We start from the raw sequence: 15,277 nt of genomic DNA, 5'->3' as shown, positions 1-15,277 counted from the left end.
TCTACAGTTGACAAAGCGCTCCTGACAGCCGTGTGGAGTAGGTTTTATTGCAGTCAGAACATCCTGGCAGGGGTATCAAGGTCCCCGGAGAGGGCCTTGGGGAGCACCAAGCCGCAAGGTCGGACAGAGTGCACCTTGTGGGTGCAGAAAGCCAGGCTTCAGGGGATCAAGGGAACAGGGTCGGGCAGACCCAGCTCCCAAGAAAAGGGAGGAGTTCCAGTTTATGAATGTCCTCTCCACCTCCTATTAGCTGCCAGAAGGGCACTTGAGAGCACAGGATGGGAGTACAGGGAAGTGAGGGGTCTCAGTAAAACTCAACCAGGCCCTGGCGAGGCCTGATGAACCAAGCCATGCCTTAGCAAACAGCTCGGAGTGATGCAAACGCTCACGTCCCCTAACACAAGCCCCACCCCGTCCTTCTCTGGGAGGGACGTCTCTGGCTGACTCCCTTTCTGAAGACACCCACCTTTTCCAGAAAAGCTACAGAGCTCTGTGTAGTCACTAGACTCAGACACCTGCCTTGGAATTTAGGTATATTCGGAGAATCTCACCACGTCACCCAGATTTTATTCGACCATTTCGCTTCATGCTTGGGAGACTCCTTGCTGTTTCGTGTCTCCCACGGATTTCCTGCCTGGAAGGCTGAATAATGGCCTCCCGAAGATGTGCACATCCTAAACCCCTGAACCTGTGACTATTTCACCTTAAATGGTCAAAGGGACCTTGCAGGTGTGATTAAGTAAAGGATCTTGAGATAAAGAGATTATCCCAGATTATCTGAGTAGGCCAGATATTATCACAAGGGTTCTTACAGGAGTGGGAAAGAGAGGCTCTGAAGCTGGAGGAAGGGCCCTGAGAGCCAAAGAATGCATGTGGCCTCTAGAAGCTGGAAAGGCAAGGAAACAGATTCTCCCCTTGAGCCTCCGGAAGGAACACGGCCCTGCCAGCACCTTGGTTTTAGGCCCATGAAATACATTTTAGACTTCTGGCCTCAAAACCAGAAGATAATAAGTTTGCATTTTAAGTCACTAAGTTTCCGGCAATTTGTTACCAGCAGCAGTAGGAAACTAATACACCCAGTTTACAGATGAGGAAACAGAGGCCTGGAGAGCTAAAGTCATTTGCCCACAGAATCCTGGTAAACGGCTCCTCACGCTGCCCGTGCCGTCCTATCAGGGGCCCAGATATCCAAGGGCTGTTGAAGAGCCGTGGGCTGTGGAGTCAGACACCTGGACTTGACTTCCAGCTCCGTCACTTACTCGCTCTGCGTCTGCAGGCAAGTTATACAACCTCTCCCTGCTGCAGCTTCCTCAGCGGTACAATGGGCTGCAGCCACACTGAGCTACGAGGGAGCTGCAGGGAAGAAACAAGTCACTATAAGGAAGCACTGCGAACAGGGCCCGGCCCCGAAACAAGTCACTATAAGGAAAGCACTGCGAACAGGCCCTGGCACCGTACGACGTTACCTGTGATGATTCACTCCCGTTTCAATCATTGCATCCTTCAGCCAGGCTGAGAGAGTACACTCCCAATGGTCTCTGAGACCCAGGCCAGTCCTGTCTCTGGTAGTTGGCTCTTTTTTTTAAATCTTCTGAGGTCAGAGTTTCATTCATCAGTTTCAGATCCAAAGCCTTTTGAGCTGCACCCATGAAGTGCTCGCTCGGGCAGTTGCTACACACCCACGGGCCAAACTGGGCTGGCAACACGCTCGCACGCACATCTCCAGAATACGGAATACGAACGAACGCAGCCTGGGAGGGGTTTCGGTTCTTTTATTTAAGATACACGGAGGAATCTCCACCTTCGCAGAGCTCACTAGCAGCACTTGACCTGAGCACGGTTAGTCTGAACTGGCCACTGCTCTCACTTCAGTTGCCTGGGGATGACGGGCCCTCCGGTCTCTGGGGGCTGTTTGTTCTGTGGACTTCTGGGTGGCTGTCTTTTGGGGGAGGCTGACCCACATCAGAGCAGGTCAGCAACCCACAGCCTGGCCCTTCTCCAGAGGAGATTAGAGGGAAAGCGTAGCCAAGGGCTGGGCGGTGCTGCCTGGTTAGCCTTTGGAAAAAGGATCACATGCCCTCACGAGGGGGCAGGGTCCCACCTCTCAGTTCCACGCCCCTTCGATCAACACGGACAAGCTGAGGCCATGCTAGTGGTTCCACATCTGTCCCTGTTCTCCTGGGGTCAAGTTCCCACGAATCTCTCAACAGGAAAGAAAAACCATCCAATCATGTATCTGTCCTTCACTTGGTGTTGGGGGCAGGGGGGGTAGGTGCAGAAATAAAAGAGAACAACAAAGTAATCCAAAATCCTTCAGCAAACACTTACTTAATTCAGCCTTGTAATTAAGTCTTTTTTTTTTTTTCCAACACATACCAGGCCAAATTTTGATCTTTACAGTTTTCTCTCAAACTGAGAACGGATGGGCCAGTGCTCGGTCTCTCTAGCTAGACTCTGTGTCCCTCTAATGAGACCACCTTTTCATCCAGCTAAACCCCACCCAGCCCTAAGCAAACGGGTCCCCTTTGGATGCGGAACCCTCAACAGTCCCGCTAGCCCTTGGGTGCAGGCTGTCTAAACTGAGATCCCTGAACCTGCCCTGACCCCTGGGACCCCTTTGGTAAGAAGCCCAGCTCCAAGGGCAGAAATAGAGACACAGACGTAGAGAACAAACGTATGGACACCAAGGAGGGAAGTGGCGGGGTGGTGGGGGTGGTGGGATGAATTGGGAGATTGGGATTGACATGTATACACTGATGCGTATAAAATGGATAACTAATAAGAACCTGCTGTATAAAAACATAAAGAAAATAAAACTCAAAAAAAGCAGCCCAGCTCCAGCCCAGTGAGAAATCCTAGTCTGAACTTCATCCATGCCCACGTGTACTAAGTTGGGCAAGTCAGCGTTCCACCCCAGGTGCACACCCCACAGGAGTCCATGTGCGCCACACAGACAAGAACAAGAAACTTCACTGCAGGCCTGTTTATAACAGAAAAAGCCTGGACACAACCCAAATGCCTATCCTCAGAATGAACAGTGACGGCTGAACCTTGAACAACAATGGGTCAGGGGCGCCGGCCCTCAAACATCCACGTATAACTTACAGTCAGCCCTTTGTATCCGTGGTTCCACACCCTCGGATTCAACCAACCGCGGATCACGTAGCACGGTATGTATTTATTGAAAAAAAGCCACGTATAAGTGGACCCACACAGTTCAAAGCCATGCTGGTCAAGGGTCAACTGTATATTTAAACAGCGTGAACTTCCGTGGCACAGGGAGCAAGGACTGCTCTACACAACCTGGGTGACTCACTACAGGTTTTCCCGTATGAGACTCTATTTGCAAAAAGGTCAAAAACAGTCAGTAGTGACGAGGTGTGAACAGTGGTTACCTCAGAGGTTCATGACCTGGATGGAGGAGGCCCCAGGGAGCCCCCAGGGAGAGGTTGGGAATGTTCCACAGCTTGATCTGGACAGTGGTTTACACGGGTATTTACAGAGGTAAAAATCCATCGCACTGTACGTCTAGTTGTATACTTTATTGGAGTAGGTTAATAAACATACACTTTCAAGCACCTTCTATGTGCTAAGTCCAAAGGGTATCTCCGGCAAGACTCTAACTGCTTAAGAGCTTACAGTCCAGTGGGGAAGAAAATACACTCAAATAACAATATAAGATTGCCCGTGGCCAGTGGGGCAGTTAATAAGAGTGGGCCAAGGGATCAGTATTACTCATGAGTCAGGGGAAGTAGTAGAATAAGCTGATCAAATGCAGGCGTTTTGGAGGCAGCCAGACCTGTGTCCAAATCTTATTTCTAACTGTGTGACCTGGACGAGATGTTTGCTCTGCTTCTTCATGCTACGGGGGAACCACAGTTGAACCACAGCACTTCATGGGTCCTTGTGAGGATGAGGGAAAGAATGTACACAAAGCCCTGGGGCATAAGACTTGTTATTCCTGTTGCAGGGGGGGCCTGCCCTGTGCCAGGCACCACCGTTCACAGATGTGAAACGGGCCCCGCCCCCCATGGCTCCTGATCCCACCACGAAGAGAGCAGCCACCATTCACCCACTCGGCAAACATCTAACAAAACAGGGGCTGTGATGTGGACTTTGCCCTAAAGGAGCCCACAGCCCAGTGGGGAATCAAGACACCTAGGACACAATGTAAAAGGCGTAAGTGCCAATGGAGAGGAACAGATAAAGAAGCAGGGGAGGTCTGAGCTGGGCCTTGAGAGGCAGAGAGGAGTTGGGCACGTGGAGACTGCTAGAGAGGGAAAGGCAAGCAGGCAGAGGGAACAGGATGAGCAAAGGCACGGAGGCGGGAAGGCGAGGAGGCACGTGGAGAGAAGAGCGACCAGTCAAGGGTGGCTCAACAACAGGGGACCCAGTAAACAGGGCCTGGGACAGGGTCTTTATGTGTCAGTGGGGAAGCCCCTGAAGGTTTCAGGGGAAATAAGCATATCAGAGCAGGGATTTAAATGACCAGCCAGACAACAGGGAGGCGGTTACATTTCTCCAGGGCTGGGGCCATGGGTCAGATTTCCCGAGATACACCTGGTCCCCTTCCTGAGACCCAAGCTTGCATTCTTGATTAGCTGATGGTCAGGGGCCTGAATGAGGATGGCTCGTCCTTGAGGGGGTAGCCTTGATCTTCCTGCACTGGGCAAGAGGGTGAGGATACATTTCTTATGGTTCTTGTTTATTTAATTGTATTCAGTTTAACTTTTTGAAAAAGTCACATATTCACATGAATCGGCACTCAAAGCGTACGAAGGGTCTCCAGTGAACAGTCTCCCGGCACCAGCCACCACCCCAGAGACAGTGCAGTCACCAACTTCGTGTGAATCCCCAGAGACCCTGAGCACATACATAAGCAAATGCACTTTCTATTTCCCTTCACTTTCACGCAGATGGAAGCACACCAGACACACGTCCTGTACCCGCTACCTTCACAGCAATCTATCTTGGTGACTGTTCTGTACCCGTGCATGGAGTCTCCATCTTATTTTTTATGGCTGCACAGTAGTCCATGGTTTGGATGGACCATAATTTGTCCCTGGCCCCTGCTGATGGACTTTCAGGTTGCTTCCAACCTTTTGCTATTAAAAATGAGGCAGCCATGACTAACCTTGCACACGTGGTAACTCATCTGTAGGATAAATTCCTAGAAGTGCAACTGCTGGGTGAAAGCCTTCAAGGATCTGTAATTTTGAAAATGTTGCTAGAGAGGCAGGATACATCTTAATTGCTCATCCAAAAAGAAGCCTAATTATTGGGGAAAATACTGACAACATGTAGTTCCAAGGATGCCCAGATGAAGACACAGTAGACACAGAGAGAGCACTAGGTCGGGAGATGGCTCTGGACCCAAATCAGCCCCAACTCGCCCTGGACCAGCGTCCTGGTCCATGGACTCACATTTCCTCACCTGTGAGTGAAGGGCCAGACCCGCTCAGCCCCTCGGCCATCCCCATAACGGACAGGCTCTGGTGCCCTGGTCCCAGGTCAGGGGGAAGTGTGGGAGATGACTGGAGTCACCACGACACCCGACCCTAATTGGTCTCCCTGGGCAAAGGTGCCATGGGAAGAGCAGGCAGGCCACGGAGCGTGCACCAGAAGCAGGTCTGGAGGGGACAGGTGGGAGTGCAGAGCCCGAGACGGCGGGGTGCTTCCAGTCTAGCTATCCTGAACGAGTGACAAGCACCTCTGGCCACTTCCCATGCGTGAGCTGTAGGGACACCACAGCCATGCGAGACACACTCAGGCTCCACGACATTTACTGCTGTGTCCATCACGGACCTGTTACGTAACAGCCACGGCCACCTAAACCTCACTCATCAAGCGGTGGCTGGCAGAGGATGGAGGAGGGCCTCTGGACACCTAGTGTCCTCCCTGTGAGTGAGGACAGCTGGGTAAATGCAGCGGGTAGGGCAGGGCTTCCTCCCACCCTCACGAATCTGGCTCAACTACTGAGAACTGCAAATGGAAGAAATGGTCTTCCGCCCCCAACCAAGCAGGAGACACCTCTTGGCAAAGCAAAGCCAGCATTTGAGAGGCAGAACCCTCGCCAGCCTTCCCGTTTCCCAGCCCGTGCTCTGCTCCAACAGACTGGACAGCCAGGAACGCCTGTAAATCGAATCATATTTAAATGCACCAAGGTTATATCGCCATTAACGTTTTTCTAACCACTGCCCAGGGCATCAAGCTTTCTTTGTAAAGCAAGTATGTACTGTTTTGCTAAATCTAGATTTTCATACGCCCTATTTGTTTAAAACCTACTGACAAACATGTAGAGATGTACTTCTCTTCCGGGAGGTGAGGCCTTGACGCCAACTGCTCTGGGAGAGCTCCCTCCCTCCACTCCTCTGCTCACCTGCCTGTACCTGTGCTCCAGGTGGTCCTGCTACCTGGAAAGCCCTCCCCTGCTTCTCCACCTGCCCACCTCCACTGTCCATCAGAGCCCCCAGCTCAACTGCCCTTCCCCCAGGGAGCCTGGGCCCCCCGCCCACCGGCAGGCAGAGCAGACTGCTGTCTCCTGGGGCCCCCAAAGCTTCGACCGGATCCTCTATGAACGCTCTTTCCAAGTCTAAGCAGCAGTTCCACCTGCTGGCCTTCCCAGTGGGAATGCAGGCTCTCTGGGGGCCACGGCTGTGCTGAAGGGGTCACTCAGAGGAGCAAGGGCACGCAGGATTCGAAATCAAAAACCTGGGTGCTTCCTTCCACAGGATCTTAGGCAAATTCACCCCTCTGAGCCTCAGTCTATCCGTCTACCAAGTAGGCACAATAATTCCAAGGGGCCAGGGCCATTGGGAGGATAAAATGAGATGATATATGTGAAAAGCAATTTGCAAACTGCAAAGCCCTACACCAATTCCAGTGAGGATTAGTAATATTAGTACTAATCGCAGCAAGATCTTTTTTGACCCACCTCCTAGAGTAATGAGAACAAAAACAAAAATAAACAAATGGGACCTAATGAAACTTAAAAGCTTCTGCACACCAAAAGAAACCATAAACAAGATGAAAAGACAACCCTCAGAATGGGAGAAAATATTTGCAAACGAAGCAACTGACAAAGGATTAATCTCCAAAATATACAAACGGCTCATGCAGCTCAATACCAAAAAAAACCAAACAACCCAATCAAAAAATGGGCAAAAGACGTAGACATTTCTCTAAAGAAGACATACAGATGGCCAACAAACACATGAAAAAATGCTCAACATCACTAATTATTAGAGAAATGCAAATCAAACCTACAATGAGATATCACCTCACACCGGTCAGAATGGCCACCATCACAAAATCTACAAACAATAAATGCTAGAGAGAGTGTGGAGAAAAGGGAACCCTCATACATTGTTGGTGGGAATGTAAACTGATACAGCCTCTATGGAGAACAGTACAGAGGTTTCTTAAAAACCTAAAAATAGAACTAACATGTGACCCAGCAATCCCACTACTGGGCATATATCCAGAGAAAACCATAATTCAAAACGACATATGCACCCCAATGTTCACTGCAGCACTATTTACAATAGCCAGGACATGGAAGCAACCTAAATGTCCATCAACAGAGGAATGGATAAAGAAGATGTGGTACATATACAATGGAATCTTACTCAGCCATAAAAAGGAACGAAATTGGGTCATTTGTAGAGACGTGGATGGACGGAGAGACTGTCATACAGAGTGAAGTAAGTCAGAAAGAGAAAAACAAATATCAAATATTAATGCATATACGTGGAATCTGAAAAAACTGGTACAGATAATCTTACTTACAAAGCAGAGGACTTCCCTGGTGGCACAGTGGTTAAGAATCCGTTTGCCAATGCAGGGAACACGGGTTCAACCCCTGGTTCGGGAAGATCCCACATGCCGCAGAGCAACTAAGCCTGTGGGCCACAACTACTGAGCCTGTGCTCTAGAGCCCATGCACCACAACTACTGAGCCCACGCGTCTAGAGCCCGGGCTCCACAACAAGAGAAGCCACCGCAATAAGAAGCCCGCATACTGCAAGGAAGAGTAGCCCCCGCTCGCCGCAACTAGAGAAAGCCCATGTGCAGTAACAAAGACCCAACACAGCCAAAAATAAATAAATTTTAAAATAAATAAATAAAAAGCAGAAATAGAGACACAGATGTAGAGAACAAATGTATGGATACCAAGGGGGAAGGGGTGGGGTGGAGTGGGATGAATTGGGAGATTAGGATTGACGTATATACACTATTGATGCTATGTATAAAATAGATAACTAATGAGAACCTACTGTATAGCACAGGAAACTCTACTCAATGCTCTGTGGTGACCTAAATGGGAAGGAAATCCAAAAAAGAGGGGATATATGTATATGTATGGCTGATTCACTTTGCTGTACAGTAGAAACTAACACAACATTGTAAAGCGACTATACTCCAATAAAAATTTTTAAAAACTAGATTAAAAACAAGAAAAAAAAGAGTAACATTAGTACTAAATAGTATGTTAACATTAATTAATATTAATTTCCTCACACACATCCGTTCACCAACACCTATCGTTGTGCCTGCAGGCACCCGAAATGACTGCTGGTGGAATCCCAGGTTCTCTGTTCATTCCAGACAGAACAAAAACCACGGCTGCTAGAGATGGAGACCAGCAGCCTCTGCCAGTGGCTACAGCAGCAGCAGCTGTGGGGTTAGTTATTTTTCCCCTGGAGCTTTCCTGTAAGAGATAACCCAGAGGGCTTTGGGAAACAGCCCCACCCAGCAGAGTGGAGGTGTTCAGCCACCTGCCAACAGGACCGGGCCTCCCTGCGTGCAGGCTGCCCACAGGGGTTGTAGCAGGAGAAAAATAAAGGCACCAAACTCCACACACTTCTCCCAGGGTGGGGAGGCTGTCTTATCTGAAAATCACTTTCTGGGCGGCAGATGTAGTAACTTCCAGAGGTCTCATTCCACCCGCTTCGTTGAGGTGAGGGCTGGGGACAGCCATCCTGGGACCACCCATGGCCTGAAGCTACAGGGTCCTCAGATCGTGGCTCCCAAACAAGGATACTGAAGTCTTCAGGGGGATCACAAAACAGACTGCAGGTTGGAAAATAAGACAGACACACACACACACACACACACACACACACACGCACGCACGCACCCCTTCTCTATCCATCTTCACTTGACGGTGAAGACCGGCTCTCCCTCCAAGACAGAAACCAGGCCCTCCTCTTGTGGGCGGGGTGGATTTCAAGGTTTTCTAATCTGGGACCTCATCTGAGTGAGCCCTGTGGCAGCCAGGAGGTGGGCAGAGGAGGATAAATAACCCCACTGGAGGGCAAGTGAGTGGCCCAAGGTCATCACCAGGTTCTCTGACTCTGTGCAGTGCCCCACCTGCTCCTCACATCATCGTGCCATCCAGCAAGAAGGGTGGAGACCTCGTCTTTCCTACAGACCTTGAAATAAAGCACCAAGGGGCTCTGTTTTAGAACTTCTCTGATTCTTTCATATCTACGGCTAACTTTCATGTCATGGGTAAACGCTTGCAACTCGGTGTTATGTGAACAATGAGCTAATGCAGGAATGATGCCTAGAAGGAAAATATGCCCACTCTTCAACAGTGATTATTTCTTGGTTATTAGAAATTTGGGTTCCAAATTTACTATAATTTGGAAATTTGGGTTCCAAATTTACTATAATCAACAAGTACTATTTTCAAAAGCAGAGGACCCCATTGTTTTTCACAGGCTGAAACACTGCAAACCTTCCATGAAATACTCATTTTGTTGTGTGTGACTTTTTAAAAACATGGTAGAACTGGAAGTGATTAGTAGGTTAGGAACAAAAGTTTTCTGGGTGGGATCTTCCCTCTCTGGTTTCCGCCCCAGAGGAGAAGGAAAAGGAGGTGACTGTGGGGCTTCCTGCCTCTCAGCCCAGGCCTGAGACCTCCAGACCATTGGACGGAGCCTGTCCTTGAACACACCCAAGGCTGTTTAATGTACCTGTCAGCTCCTGGTATAACTCAGTTCTAATAAACAATCCTGTTTGGACCTATCACTTCTCAAGAATAATTCCAGCTTTATCCTGTGTGGCAATGATACTAACCCATCCAACTGTTGGTTTGTTAGTCAAAGCGATTTCAGCACCTACTCTGTGCAAGGCGTCGTGCCAGACACTGAGCCACCATTAATCCAAGACGGGAAAAACAACCAACCAGACCGAGGCCCCATGTCATCCTTCTAAGTTCTGCCCAAGCATAGGGTTTCAGATGCACTAAAACAGCAGCAAACAGGAATGTGAACAAACGCAGCCTACTTCCAGCACCGCCCCTCCCAGGACTTGGACAAAGCAGGGGCCTAGCACGAGTCCCTGATGAGAACACTGGCAGCTTAGCTGCACTGCATTAAGGTACCTGCACCACATGCCACCCGGCAGAGGTAGACAAAATGGGCAGGAAACGGGAGACAATCCGAAACTGGGGGACCTTCCAAATCTTCTCTCCAGGGCCCCTCACGCTTTACTTCTTCCCCTTCCTGTCCTCTTTGAGGCCAAGAAGATCACATTCAATTAACATTTACTGAGGGCCTACTACGTGCTGAGCCCCAATGCCAAACAATTTTGCAGACAAAGAACTCAGACCTTTGCTTTGCACGTGCTGTTCCCTCTGCCTGGAACCTGCTTCCTTATACATGGTGACGGCGTAAATGTCACCTGGTCAGAGAGGTGCCTGCCCAGGCGGGAATGCCTCAGTGTTCCCTCAGAGCACCTATGACAACTGGAACGGCTCTCCCCAGCTGGACTCAGCTCCCTGCACGGGCATACAGGCGTGCAACACCTCTTTCTTGAATAAATTAAACAGCCTGTAAGGTAACAATAAAAGCCAGTGTTTACTGAGCACGTACCACGTACAGCCAGATGCTGTGCTGAGCTCCGCGCAGACATCAGAGCGTCACAGCCATATCACGGCTCCACTATTATTACTCCTCTTTTACAAATGAAGGAAGTTGCATCATCTCCCGCTATTCTTTAAGAATGGGAATCAGAACCTGGTAAGCAACTTGTCCAAGGCCACGGAGCTAACAAGAGAGCCACAGCTCCCAATTCTTCCTCGAGAAGGCTCAGCTTACCTCCCTCTCTCCCCGGTGCCCAAAGGGGTGCTTCTTTCTCCTATGTTCCCAGTGACCATTTTTGTCCCCTTCCTGAATTCTCCGCCTCCTCTCCCCAGGCACCCAATTCAGAAGTTTTCCTTGATTCCTCCCCTCACGTCCTACACCCATGGGCTCCCAGAGCCAAAGCTGTGCTTCAGCAGACATCCTGTGCGAAGACCCCTAGTCTTTCAGCCCTGGAGGGAGGGACAAACTGGGGCGCTCAGCTGGCCGCTCAACACCCAGCAAAGCAGGCGGGGAGGGCAGGCATCCCCTCAGTGAACCCACACATCCCCACCCCCCTTTGCCTGTATTTATAGCACTGATGAGCATGGGGGCATGGAGGATGGAAGATGGGGGAAAAGGAGCGGCCCACCCTGTCCACAGCCACAGTGTGAGAGGTCAGCAAGGACCTGCCAGACCCGGGAGGGCCAGGAAGAACCCGGTTCCAGTTCAGGGGGCCACCCTTCCACCAGCCACGGAGGCCAGGATAGAGCCACCATTACAGCAGTGAGCTCCAGAGGCCTGTCCTGAGTCACACAGGGCTGTCGGGACCAGAAGCTGCTGGAAGAATAGAAGCGAAAGGCAGCAGGGACCGAAAAGGATGCCAGTGACCCGAGGGAAAGCAAAGGAGGGAAAGGCCCAGTCTCCTTGGAGTTACCTGCAGGAACGAAGGAAGAAGGAGCCGCGGGCACACTGTCCCGGAACACGTGGCTGAGGCTGTCGCTTCCTTTTGGAAAACTTCAGGGCTCCCTGGTGACCACACCGGGGTCAAGCTCAAACTCCTCAGTGGGGCCTTCAAAGGTCTTCACGCCCTGGGCCCACCATAGCCATGTCTGGGCGAGGTATTTCAGGCCTCCGCACCTCTGCGCAGGGGGGCTTCCTCTGCCTAGAATGCCCTCTCCCTCCACAGGCAGAGCACTCCCCGTCGTCCTTCAAGGTGCAGGAGGTTTCGCTTCTACGATGATGTCGGGCACACCCCAGGGTTAGTGGGGGAAGAGCGTGGGCTCCAAGGTCAGCTCCACGGCCCAGCACGGCTTTACCCTCCTAGGCTGCCTCCTCTGCAAAACGTGAAGGTAACTGTTCCCACCTCACTGTGGTGGGAGGATGAAACTCAGTCGGTCATGAAAGCTCTTTGAACTGTGCCTGGCACACGGTAAGTGCTTAAAGAAAGGCTGTTGTTCCTACTGTCCTCCGGCCCCACTAGGGCCCTCTGTTTCCACCACAAGCAGAGCACTCTCTGTCGCATATCTGTTACACGGTGGACAGCCTCAGCCAACCACAGCCTCTTAAAAGACACAACCCACGACTCAGCACGGTGCTGGGCACACAGTAGGTCTTCAGCAAGTGCTCAGTGCCTGTGAAGGTCCAGTGGTAGACCCCCCCCAGAGTTCTCCCAGGGCCCGGCAGCTGGCCTTCCACAACTCACACACCAAATCCCCAGTCTCAAGGCCCAGCAGAGTGAGAAGGGTATTCACAGTTACTTGGTTTCAAAACAATAAAGGACCGTACTTTGCCTTCCCACTCCAGGGAATTCACAGGGAGAAATGAGCACAGGAGGGACTGGAAATAGCATGGAGCCCCTCTTGGGGAAGAGAGCTCGGCCGGCCCGCCAGAAACCAGGAGCAAAACCTCAAAGGCAGAGGAGGAGAAAACAGCCTCCAGACAGAAGCCCGAGCTCCACAGAACTCGGCCAACACCAGTGAACTAGGACAAGATCACCTGCACCCATTCTGCCCTGAAGCTCTTCTTCCCACCCACTTGGAGGCCTTTAGAAGGGGTTCCTGGGGTAACCCACTACCACATGGGAGCAACTTCAAACACATCCAGGATCCCAGAGGCTGCACAAAGGAGCCAGGTTGCCTGTGGCCAATTCTTGGGGGGAATTGATGGTGACTTCTCCACGCACACTGGCTATGGGGGCCTTGTGATTGGGGTCACTGTCTACGTCCATCTCCCCAGCAGACTGGAAGCCCTTAGAGGCCAGGCACCAGGTCCCATTCATCTTTAGACCCCTGTGCCCCTAGCATAGTACCTGGCATGGAGTAGATGCTCAGTAAGTTACAAGGCAGCACACCTGGCAGCAAGAGAGGTCCTGGTTCATGGATGACTCCATCCAGGCCTGCCACATACATGGACAAGGAGTCATGTGCTCCCTCTGGGTCTCAGTTTCCTCTTTTGTAAAGAGGGATAACAAACAGTTCTGTACACGCACAGCCTCTGAGAGAATTAAGTGGGGAAATATACGTGGAAAGCACCAAAGCATCAGAGCAATGCTAGTCAGCCTTCCAGTTTCAGCTCAGCTCCCCTCGCCCCCTCCACCCCATGTTGGAACCTTTTCTGCTGGCCACGTTTCCCCTCCCCCAGCACTGAACCCACTCTGCATCCCCTCTATTGTTTTATATTTTTCACATTATTGTGACTACTTGATTCTAAGTTTGATTCCCCGACCGACCTGAGAGGTCCTGGATCCCAGGGGCATCATGTGTTTCTGTTCAAAGCCTAATAAAATGGGCACACAGACCTGACCGCTGGGGCCTTCCCACCCACGGTCCCAGCTCTGATACACACGGCACCCTCCAGCAAGATGTCCCGATGTGCAGAGCCTAGGGGGCCCACCAAGCACGCTGGAAAGGAAGGGAGATGGGAAGGGACGCTGCACACACAAGCTGTGCGGGAGTCACACCTCTGAGACCTGCGCCGCCTTTGCAGGTGCGTGAGCTTATTTGCCTGGCTGCCTCCACAGCACAAGGGCCTCCAGGGCACAGATTGCTGCTTCTTTCCTTACATAAAGCACCCAGCAGTCAAATAAATAATACATGACCTTCTCCTCACACGCAGGTATCAGACGTGCAAACACCTGCTTTGCCCCACAGTGCCCTGGGTGTGGGTGTGTGCGTGTGTGTGGGTGTGTAATGTCTGGCCTTGCACAACCCCAGAGGGGATACGGGTTGGGAACAGATACTCACGCCCACCTCTCAACCCCATCTCCTTGCCTTGGCCTAGAGTCAACTAGCACTAGACCCAAGCAGTGTGCCCAGAGAAGAAATGTCTGGGACGGATGCACACACCCTAAACCAGTCTCTGTGTTCCTTTTCCAAGCACATATCCTTGGAGCCCCAGGTTCCTGCCGGTGCCCCTCCAAACTGCTGACCTGTATGCAACGCGTGTACACCTTCATGCACGCATCCCTAGAGGCCTCGCCAGGCTAGCCACCAGCCCAGATCACAGCTACCCGCACAGGGCAAGGCCGACTCCCCCACTCACTAGGCTGTGCCAGGCGCCAGCACACCCACCGGGCGCACACCATCCCACTTGCAAAGGGCCTGTCCATCCGCTTCCCCTCTCTCCCGGCCACCCCCACGGGTAGGTCCGATTACACTCCAGGCGCGGGCCCCGCCACGCTGGCGAGGAGGGGGCAGCGCACACCCACGGGCGGCCCGCGACCTCGCAAGGTGGGGAGAGAGCGCAGGGCGAGACGGGCGGGGCCGCAGACGCCCCCTCCCTCCCCGCCAGGCCGGCCACCTTAGTCCGCTCCCCGCCCGGGGACCCGCGGCCAATGCGACCCGCGGGGCGCCCCCCGAGCGGGCCTCTCCAGAACGGGGCAGCCCCGCCGCCCCCGGAAGCCCTCGGCCGACCCCCTCGGGGCCTCCAGCTCAGGGCCGGTGGGGAGGGTACCTCAGGAGCCCATGGCGGCGCGTGTGCGGGCGACGCGCGGCAGCCGGACTGTGAGAGCGAGGCAGGCTGACGGCACCGCAGCGCTAGTATCTCGCCGCCGTCGGCTCGTCCCGGGCCCAGCAGAGTGCCGCCGCGGCGCGCCTGCGCACCGAGCGCGCCGCCGGAGAGGGCGGGGCAGCGAGCGCGAGGTTGAGATCACCCTCCCGGCCTTAAAGGAGCCGCCGTCCCAAACCCCAGGTGGTGGGAGCGATCCCGCTCTCCTCCAGCCGATCGTAAACCAGTCATGAGTCGCCTCCCCAACCTCCATCCCACTCCGATCCCTGCCCACCAGTGAGCTTCTTGGGGGTGCAGGGACAGAGTCTTGGGCTCCAAGCTCTGTCCCTGGCACTCGCTGGCTGCATGGAGCTTCACCTCTTTTCCTCCATTTGGGCCTGTTTGAAGATGAAACAATATCTAACGGCTATTTGTCGAGTGAA

At 52.4% G+C, this 15,277-nt stretch overlaps 1 protein-coding gene across 3 annotated transcripts in view; it reads right to left on the bottom strand.

Moving 5' to 3' along the window:
- TMEM184B (transmembrane protein 184B) overlaps positions 1-14,919 on the bottom strand; it is a 49,629-nt gene extending 34,710 nt beyond the window's left edge. The window contains exon 1 of one of the 3 annotated variants that reach the window (XM_060164862.1): positions 14,802-14,919. The gene's annotated coding sequence lies outside the window, so the exon portion shown is untranslated. Of the gene's footprint in view, positions 1-11,784; positions 12,618-14,801 lie in introns of those variants that run through there. The other 2 variants (XM_060164861.1, XM_060164864.1) reach the window with 2 other exon arrangements.
- Between the last annotated feature and the right edge of the window lie 358 nt (positions 14,920-15,277).

The sequence above is a fragment of the Lagenorhynchus albirostris genome, chromosome 11, assembly GCF_949774975.1.
Source record: "Lagenorhynchus albirostris chromosome 11, mLagAlb1.1, whole genome shotgun sequence".
NCBI lineage: Eukaryota > Metazoa > Chordata > Mammalia > Artiodactyla > Delphinidae > Lagenorhynchus > Lagenorhynchus albirostris.
Note: the sequence above shows the minus strand (reverse complement) of the source record. Positions and strands in the feature narration are given on the sequence as shown.